Source organism: Myripristis murdjan, chromosome 7, assembly GCF_902150065.1.
Source record: "Myripristis murdjan chromosome 7, fMyrMur1.1, whole genome shotgun sequence".
Classification (NCBI taxonomy): domain Eukaryota; kingdom Metazoa; phylum Chordata; class Actinopteri; order Holocentriformes; family Holocentridae; genus Myripristis; species Myripristis murdjan.
The window spans coordinates 5,086,687-5,096,613 of record NC_043986.1 but is presented as its reverse complement, the minus strand read 5'-3'; the positions used below and the strand labels follow the sequence as shown (position 1 = coordinate 5,096,613).

The 9,927-nt window shown below is 42.8% G+C and overlaps 1 long non-coding RNA gene across 1 annotated transcript; it reads left to right on the top strand.

Annotated features, from left to right (window-relative positions):
• Window positions 1–995: 995 nt before the first annotated feature.
• On the top strand, window positions 996–3,007 carry LOC115362491 (uncharacterized). The gene is made up of 3 exons (XR_003928493.1): window positions 996–1,813; window positions 1,990–2,078; window positions 2,604–3,007. It is a non-coding gene; the product is annotated as an uncharacterized LOC115362491 (long non-coding RNA).
• The last annotated feature ends 6,920 nt before the right edge of the window (window positions 3,008–9,927 follow it).

Sequence of the window (9,927 nt, the reverse complement as noted above, 5' to 3'; positions counted from 1 at the left end):
TTTTAGGTTATTTTCTTCTGTTGTTTAAATAGTTCATAGAGTAGCTTTTTCTACATTCCTTGTTTATAATGTTTATATTGCTTTTTGGTACCTTAGTTCTAGTGTTCAGTTCTGTAACTTTTATAGATACCATACGCCTGGATCAAGACTGACAGTTCCTGAGGCCCAGTACCGGGAATCAGGTTCTGCTACTTGGTCTCATGGTTTCATGCTAACCCTGACCCTCCGTCAGAGCGTGTTGTCCCTCAGGTTTTAGGTTATATTCTTCTGTTGTTTAAATGGTTCATAGAGTATTTTTTCTACATTCCTGGTTTATAATGTTTATATTGCTTTTTGGTACTTTAGTTCTAGTGTTCAGTTTCAAACTTGTTGAGCAAGCTGTTTCAAACCAGCAGTCTGTCATAACTTTAAAACACACCAACATTAGTTGTCAATATGTATGCTGCTCTGGAAATCAAAACAAACCACTGTAGGCAGATGTAGGCAGATAAATCATTGCTCTAAGTGTTAAAAAAAACTTTAAAAAAATTTCTGACCTGCCAAGCAAGCTGTTTCAAATTAGCACTCAACCGTTACTTAAAATCAAACAACATTTTGATCACTTCAGTATGGGCTCTGTAACTTTTACAGATACCATAAGCCTGAATCAAGTCTGACAGTTCCTGAGGCCCAGTACCGGGAGTCAGGTTCTGCTACTTGGTCACATGGTTTCACACAACCTAATAAGCAAGCTATTTCAACTTAGCAGTCAACCCTTACTTGAAATCACACAACATTTTTATCACTTCGCTATGGGCTCCATAACTTTTATAGTACAAATAACTATATGGACAATACACTTCTGCACAATAATTTTATGGAGGTATGGTTTCTTCAAGCCCAGGGTGTGTAGCCCAGTACCGGGAAACACCCCAGGGGATAAGGAGAATTAATTACCTCCCATTTCTGCAATTATCCCCCTCTCGCACCCCCAGCTGCAAAACTGTTACTCTTTACACTGTTTAACCTGTTTTTATGGGCAAGACATTACAGTGCACTTGGTGTATGAAGGTATATTTCTCAGACCCAGAGTGTGTGGCCCAGTACCGGGAGACCCTCTGGGATGAGGAGTATTATCTCCATTGTGAAATGCTCTCCAAACTGCTACTACAATGTTTCTAGACATCAGTCACCTGTTACTTTGAATCACACCTAAATTGACTGTTGACATGTATTCTGCTCTACAAAACCAAACAAAAACTGTAGACAGACCACTCATTGCTCGTAGTGTTAAAAAAAACTATATATATGATAATATTCGCTGTGTGACCTTCTCAGCTGGCTGTTTCAAGCCAGTAGTCCGCCACTAGGTTAAATCATACCAACACTGCAATCACACTAATGTCCTTTTATTAATACAAAACAAAAGCAATCTCATAATGCTTGATTGTCACTTTAACTAACTTTTCCCAGCCTCTTTTTGGAAGAGAGCAGTCTTTTTCTAACTGTATTGCAGGTCTGCCAAGCCCCTCTGTGACAGCCTGGATCAGCCACACCCGCACTTCATCCATAGAGCTCAGGTTGTCCATGTACGAAGACGCCTTGCAGGTTTGAAATGTAATGTCAAGTTGTACAAATTATTGTGTATACATGTCACTGCTAAGTCTAGTCCTCACAGCCCCAGTCAGTTGGTCAGAGGAAGGATGGCAACTTCTCCAGTGGGCACAAAAATGAAGGACGTGACACGCTCCAGACCAAGAAGACCAATGGGCAACTGTCAGGAAGACCCCAGCCACCGAAACATTGAGCATCTGCATAGGACATGAGGACACAGGTACAAAAAATCCATCCTATTTATCCTGCATCACAATCTACTTAATTTTTGGTTTTGTCTCATTTACAGTTAACCAAAGAATATTGCAACTCTGATGGTTTTGCATATGAAAGTTGTGTACTTAATTCCATAGCCCAGTGTTACAATGGCTTAATATTACATGTGTCATTTTAAAGGCACGGCAGCCGAGGAGACTGAAGATGGCCAGGCAGATCAATGGCACCCCTGCTGAGGAAACAAAGCAGCAACAAATGAAAAAGTTCAGGTAAAATGAGAACCGATAACACATTTGAAAAAGATGTAGACATAGATATATCTATAAGGGGCAACAGAAAAGTTTCACTTATTTATACAGAGTTTATTTTGATTGGATTGTACTCAACATAGCACGAGTATGGTCACATAACTAACAAGTAATTATTGTCATTTTTTGTCACAACATGAAAAACTGACCAAGTACTAGAGAAATTCTGACCTTGCTCCAGTGAGGAGACAAAAACATGTTACAAAGAAAAACAATAATACCTGCATGTAAAGTGGTTTGCATTCAACTACACATAATCTAATATTAGAATATGCATAAATCTCAACATAAAAATTTTTGTGTTGATTTTTCCTTAACATGAATTTAATACACTACTTTGAAGACCTGTCTTTTACAGTGTCTAGATACTGTCTCATGACCTTATGTTTTGTTTATATACATTATGTATGCTTCCAAAGCTAATGTCAAAACCACTATACAAACACAAAACATGTATTGCATTGTCTTGTCTCTTTCCAACTGTAGATACCGCAGAAGACTCAAGAAGAAAACAACCAAAGAAAGGAACAAGAGCTCCACTGAGGACATGTTAGTTTTGTGGCACAGATTTCAATTGGTCCTGTGCACAATCATAGTGAGTGGACATTGTTCCATCCCCAGTTAGGTTTAAGAGCGGGTTCCCTTTGGAACTCGTTTGGGGGGGGGTGTTAGTGTGGCATGAACGTGGTTAGAGCATTTGTCTCGGGAGCACATCCGAAGCTACAGGTGGGTCACCATTTTATGGTTGCTTTACCAGGCTATCGGGCTACAGTGCATAAGTACCCGCCACAAGTAGCGCCTGAAGACTAGGGAGGAGCTTAGTTAGATTTCAGTGTGTTGCTCTTCTACTGTAAATAAATGTTGTTCCTCACAAAACATTTGGTGTTTCAGCAGTCATTATTTCCTATATTTACTTTTTCCTGATTCCCTTTTGTAGAGGTAAACAGTTTTGGTCAAATTGTATTAATCCTGTTAGATCCATTAAAAACATATTTTGTGTTGTATCATAATTTAAGCATCAAAACTACTACTAAGTTAATAGCATGCATGTACTGATACCAAGTTTAGCATTTATTTCCCCTTTAAATGCATTGACCATTTTTAGTCTTGCCATGTCACTGCAGCTACAATGACCCACACCCTGCTCAAAGTCAATGTCACTCACTCACTCCTAGTAACACAACACAACATTAAAAGGGTATTGTGAATCTGAAAATGCAGAAAAACATGACTAAATCCATTAATGTTACAACATTTGACAATGAAAATTGTAAATGGCACTATCAGCATACTATACATCAAAGAAGAGATGGTGATGTCGCATGGTGTCTCCTACAGGTAAGTCCATGAGTTGGTGTATGATGAAGACAAGCCCCTTCACAGTTAGTATTTTTGTTTCAGGTAGGACAATGAGTTGTTTTATAATGAAGACAAACCTCTTTGACTTAGTATTTTAATTTCACATAGTAGTAAATTCACAAGTAAACCTATCTGTAGTAAATTATGGAGGCACACAGCAGCCTCCATAGTCTAGCAGCAGGTGAGGCTGCCGTTTATGTGAGAGAACGGGGTTCGATTCCCGGCGTGGGCCAGAGCAGGAGCAATACACAAACCACAAACAGCATTGGCCAGGCGATTTCACGTGAAAGCCAACATGCGCAAGGCAAGCACATTAAAGTTTCTTCAGAAACTTTCTATCCTCTAGTTATTCTTATTATTATTATTATTTTTATTCTGGACATTTTTGGCGCGCAACTCCTCCTACAGCTTTCATTTTAGGCCCACACAATGAATTGGGAAAATGTGCGGCCCGATTGGGAGAAGTGTGCTATTGCTTTTCTAAGGAATCCAACATCTGGAATTCCCAAAATTCCCATTTTTGTGGCACATTTTGGCCCATTCGAATGAATGGGCCAAAACTTTGAAAGGCTCCAGATCGTACAGCTTTGGACCTGCGTCCACGCACCAAATACGAAAAATGTGCATCATGTGGAGAAGAAGCTGCTTGCGAATTTTCAAACCGATTCGACATGCCGTTTTTTCGCAATTCACGAAAAACAGCTCACGAAATACAACAAATGGCCGAGGATTCAAGTGGTACGTAGGAAATAGAGCGACGTGCCTGAGCACCTAGAGCGAGGCAGCCATGAAAATTCGCCTGAAACCTTTGTCTTAAACTTGCTGTGCTGGCCACAATTTTCACTCAACATGCATAAATTTGGGATCAAATTGTAGGAAAAATAGTTGTGCTTTGAAAAATGTAAAGACAAAAGCAAAGTAGCTTCAACTTTTTTCATTTCGACTCTTAACGAGGCGGGAGTCCCAGCTCTCTCCCCCATTCAGTCCCATTATATCGGCAAAGCAGAGTCGCGGGAGGAAAGCAGAAAGACACACGTTTCCAAATCGCCATAAATCGGGCATTTTCGGGAGTTGGAAAATAATTTGACCATGGTTTAAAAGCTCAAAGCCTTAGGATTCTCGTGGTGCACTCCATTTTCTGCTCGGACTTACTATCGCGGAGAAAGATGCGGTAGTTTGACCCGTGGTTTTCGGCGATCTTGTCACCAGCGCCAGTGTCATTGTTGCTGTCTGCCTCATAGAGAGTAATTTCGGGCCCCGCCCCCCTGAGCTCCAGTAGCGCAGCGGTAACCTCTCCAGCCTCTCGTGCTGGAGAACGGAGTTCAATTCTCCTCCTGCCAGGATTGTCAGATTGGGCTATTTTTAAATTCCGTTGGGCAGGGAACAATCACGTTGGGCGTCTACTTCAAAATTGGGCTGCTTTTGGCAACATTTGGCTGCTTATGAACTTTCAACTTTCAACACTAATTCTGCATCAAGGTAAGAAAAAATATGGAGCCTATTTGTGTGACTGTGACTGATTTACGGTAGTTAAATGAATAAATAAATGAATTAATAAATAAATGAATAAATAAATAAATATGCTGGAATGTGATACTTATCTCCAGTCTTCACCCACTCTACTGATCTCCAGTCTTAACTCTGTTTACCCACATCAATACCCAAAATACTGGACTTGGCAGTGACTGTATTTACATTTACATCCAAAGAGCGTGAGCTCCCTCTACTGGCAGCCCTGTAAATATATACAAAATAGATGTTATTATAGTTAATAATATTAAAATAATAATAAAAAAATTATGAACATTTTTGAGATGTGTTCTAATATCCTTCAGTAATAGTCAGGTAGCATAACAACCTTTTATTTATCTATATAATTCTTTTGGGATTTTTTGGGGCATTTTTTAATATTGAAAGCAAGGGTTATGATGGGTTATCAATTTGAAAACTAACTTTGTGGCTGTGTCCCGCCCTCTCTCCCCCCTCCCCAGTCCCCTGCTGGCCTGCACTCACATTATCAAGCCCAAACGCGCTCCAGCGCGACTGCCCCCGGTATGCACGTCACATTGAAATACACACATACATTCATCATGTCTTCCTTTTAACTAACAGACGTTTTGTTTCATTTAAGGGGTGTTTATTTACCTTGACAGTTTCAGAGCTAACTTCCTCCGTCTGTGTCCAACTGACAGCCGGAGCCCCCATTTATTTTATATTTTTATTTTTATTTTTTGATTCATAATAAGAAATACTTCTTATTGTGGAACTTACCTTCAGTGTGCATTGTGGGAAAGGGAGAACTGTCTATTGTGGTGACACCAGTTCTTATCACAAGAGGGCACGCTAAGACAAGAATTACAGTCCGTCCAGACGCCGTGCTCGGCTACATTCGGCTGTAATCGTCAGAAGAGCTGCGTCCGATATGAACCAGGCTGCAATGTGTGCGTCTTCTGTGATGTATGATTGACAGGTAAGCAGACTGTTTAGTTTAATGGAAATGTGTGTGTGTGAAATAGTGTATGTGAGTGGGGTAGCGAGACATATCAAAGAGACTCACGAAGGACATATATTATTTATTTGATGACGTGAGTAAGCTAACTGTTATGGCTAGCTCGCTCGCTAAGCGCTAATTACCCTTAGCTTGCTCCCGCGACCCGGAGCTAACGTCAACGGACGGTGGGTGATGTTTATTATTATGGAGTGCAAAATGTAACTAATATAGTCTGCCCCCTTTACTTGATGTCGTAGCACAGTGCACATGACGGTCGCCTTTGTTTTTATGTTGATCCCCTATTGTGTTCGTGCTCTGTACATTCGGCTGTAATCATCAGAAGAGCTGCACGTGCGGTTATGAACCAGGCTGCAATGTGTGTGTCTGTTATGTATGATTGACAGATGGAGAGTAAACTCGTCTCGACCACAACGCCCTTGTAAGCGTCGTCCTTTGCAAGTGTGCTACACTATATGACAGTCTGTGTGCGCGGCGCACCTGTCAGATCTGGTTGATTATTATTATCGGTTGATTATTGATTGCGCAATGCCGCCGTTCGCATTAAACGATTTTGCGGAGGGAGGAGGACTGCATGATTTACGTCGTATCCACGTTCGCGTGCCCGACCGTGCATGTGCTTGTGCATGACATAACCACCGCGTGTCATTGAGTATCACGGATGTGTGTAGAGCGGCGAGGAGGGAGAGAGAGAGAGAGAGAGAGAGAGAGAGAGAGAGAGAGAGAGAGAGAGAGAGAGAGAGAGAGAGAGCAACACGCAGCAGTTTGTTTTGAAGCTGAGGCGCGTGATATCAGAGAAACTCTAATACAGTAGACAGGCTCTGGTGATGTTGCGTGTAACCCGACATGCGCAAGGCAAGCACATTAAAGTTTCTTCAGAAACTTTCTATCATCTTTTTTATTATTATTATTATAGTTTATTATTCTGCACGTTTTCGGCGCGCTACTCCTCTTACAGCTTTGGTTTTAGGCCCACACAATGAATTGGGAAAATGTGTGGCCCCATTGGGAGAGGTGTGCTATTACTTTTATAAGGAATCCGACCCACGGAATTCTCAAAATTCCAATTTTCCTGAAAATTCTGGCCATCCGAAATGAATGGCCAAAACTTCAGAAGGCTCCAGGGCCCAGAGCTTTTGACCTGCATCCACGCACCAAATACGAAAAATGTGCGTCTTGTGGAGAAGAAGAGGTGTGTCAATTTTCAAAGCGATCAGACTTTGCGATTTTTCATAATTCACGATTTAAATCACGATTTTGCCCTCATTGAAAAAGAATGGGAAATCGGCAGACACTCATGCATTTTCAAAGCCTCACAGCTCCCTCATTCTTTGGCCCACAGACTCCATTCAAAGCTTAAATGACTCAGCAGATGTTCAACTTTATGTGTGTCATCTTCAATTTTTCATGTCTGCTTTAGTTTGCCATAAAACACAGTTTAAGTTTGGAGTTATTTTTGAGCCGCCTCTGACTTTTGAATGAGTGTGTATTGCGTGAGCTAGAGTGAGAGACCTGATGGCTAGAGTGGAGCAGCCCTTAAAATTCGCCTAAAACTTTTGTCTTTAACTTGCTCTCCTGGCCACAATTTTCACTGCACATGCATAATTTTTTGGAAAGTAGTAGGAAAACTAGTTCTGCTTTGAAAAATGTAAATACAAAAGCAAAGTAGCTTCAACTTTTTAAACTGTGACCCTTAACGAGGCAGGAGTGCCAGCTCTCTCCCCCATAGACTCCCATTATATCTGGAATGCAAAGTCTCAGGAGAGAAGCAGAAAGACACACTTTTTCAACTCGCTCTAGGGTGGGTATTTTTTTGGAGTTGGGAAATAATTTTGACAAACTTTGAAAGCCCAAAGCCTTGCCTTTCTCATGGTACATTTTATTTTCTGCTCGGACTTACTATCATTGACAAAGAAGCATTTGTTTGACCACTACTTTTAGGTGATTTTTCACAGAAGCAGCACTATCACTCATGCTGTGTGCTTCTTAGAGCCTCATTTCTGGCTCCACCCACACAAGCCCCAGTAGCACAGTGGATAGTGTCTCTGCCTGCCATGCAGGAGACCAGGGTTCAACTCCCCGCCTGGGCAAGAGCCACAACACCACACAATCCACAAACAGCATAGGGCTGGCAGTTTGCACATGTCCAGGCGCTCGCAAGGCAAGCACATCAAAGTTTCTTCAGAAACTTTATATCCTCTAGTTATTATTATTATTCCGCCATTTTTCGGCGCGCTACTCCTCCTACAGCTTTCGTTTTAGGCCCACACAATGAAATATCAAAATGTGCGGCCCGATCGGGAATAGTGTGCTATTACTTTTATAAGGAATCCGACTTACGGAATTCTCAAAATTCCCGTTTTACGGAAAATTTCGGCCATCCGCAATGAATGGCCAAAACTTCGGAAGGCTCCAGGGCGCAGAGCTTTTGAGCTGCGTCCACGCACCAAACACGAAAAACGTGCGTCTTGTGGAGAAGAAGGGGTGTGTCGATTTTCAAGGTGCTCCGACTTTCCGTTTTTCCGCAATTCCAGTTTGAATCCGAAATCCAGACGCAATACACACTAATGGCGGAATTTTCGGACAGCCTGCCAGGGAGAAAGTCCCCTCTCACTGGCACAGAGATACACACGCGGCTTTGTATCTCTCCTATTCTGTCTCAAGGGCCACTAGCACTGCTGCCAATGCATCCCAGCACTGACCCCAGACACTAATGTAAGTCCATAGCAAGGACCCCAAGCACCCTAGCAACCCCATAGCAACCACCCTAATGACCATAGCAACCACCTAGCAACGCCCTAGCAACCACCCCAAACACCATAGCAACTGCCTGCCAACACCCTAGCAACCATCAGGAACACCACAGAAACACCATAGCAACCACCCAGAACACCATAGCAACCGCCTAGCAACGCCCTAGCAACCGCCCAGAACACCATAGCAACTGCCTAGCAACACCCTAGCAACCATCAGGAACACCATAGCAACTGCCTAGCAACACCCTAGCAACTGCCCAGAATACCATAGCAACCACCTAGCAACACCCTAGCAACCACCGGGAACACCATAGCAACCGCCTAGCAAGGCCTTAGCAACCATCAAGAACACCATAGCAACTGCCTAGCAACCGTTGAGAACACCATGGCAACTGCCTAGCAACAGCATAGCAGCCATCAGGAACACCATAGCAACCACCTATCAGCACCTTAGCAGCCACCCACTATATCATAGTAGCTGCCCAGAGACATGCTAGTGATCACTCAAAAGATGATCACAACTGCCTGGACAATACCCGGACCACAGTAGCTGCTTTCTAGCCCTCGAACAACACCAAACAACCTTCAAACAACATAGGGCTGGCGGTTTAGCGCATGGTCAGGCGGACGCAAGGGTGGCAAGCACATCAAAGTTTCTTCAGAAACTTTACAAAGTCTAGTTATTATTATTATTCCGCCATTTTTCGGCGCGCTACTCCTCCTACAGCTTTCGTTTTAGGCCCACACAATGAAATATCAAAATGTGCGGCCCGATCGGGAATAGTGTGCTATTACTTTTATAAGGAATCCGACTTACGGAATTCTCAAAATTCCCGTTTTACGGAAAATTTCGGCCATCCGCAATGAATGGCCAAAACTTCGGAAGGCTCCAGGGCGCAGAGCTTTTGAGCTGCGTCCACGCACCAAACACGAAAAACGTGCGTCTTGTGGAGAAGAAGGGGTGTGTCGATTTTCAAGGTGCTCCGACTTTCCGTTTTTCCGCAATTCCAGTTTGAATCCGAAATCCAGACGCAATACACACTAATGGCGGAATTTTCGGACAGCCTGCCAGGGAGAAAGTCCCCTCTCACTGACACAGAGATACACACGCGGCTTTGTATCTCTCCTATTCTGTCTCAAGGGCCACTAGCACTGCTGCCAATGCATCCCAGCACTGACCCCAGAC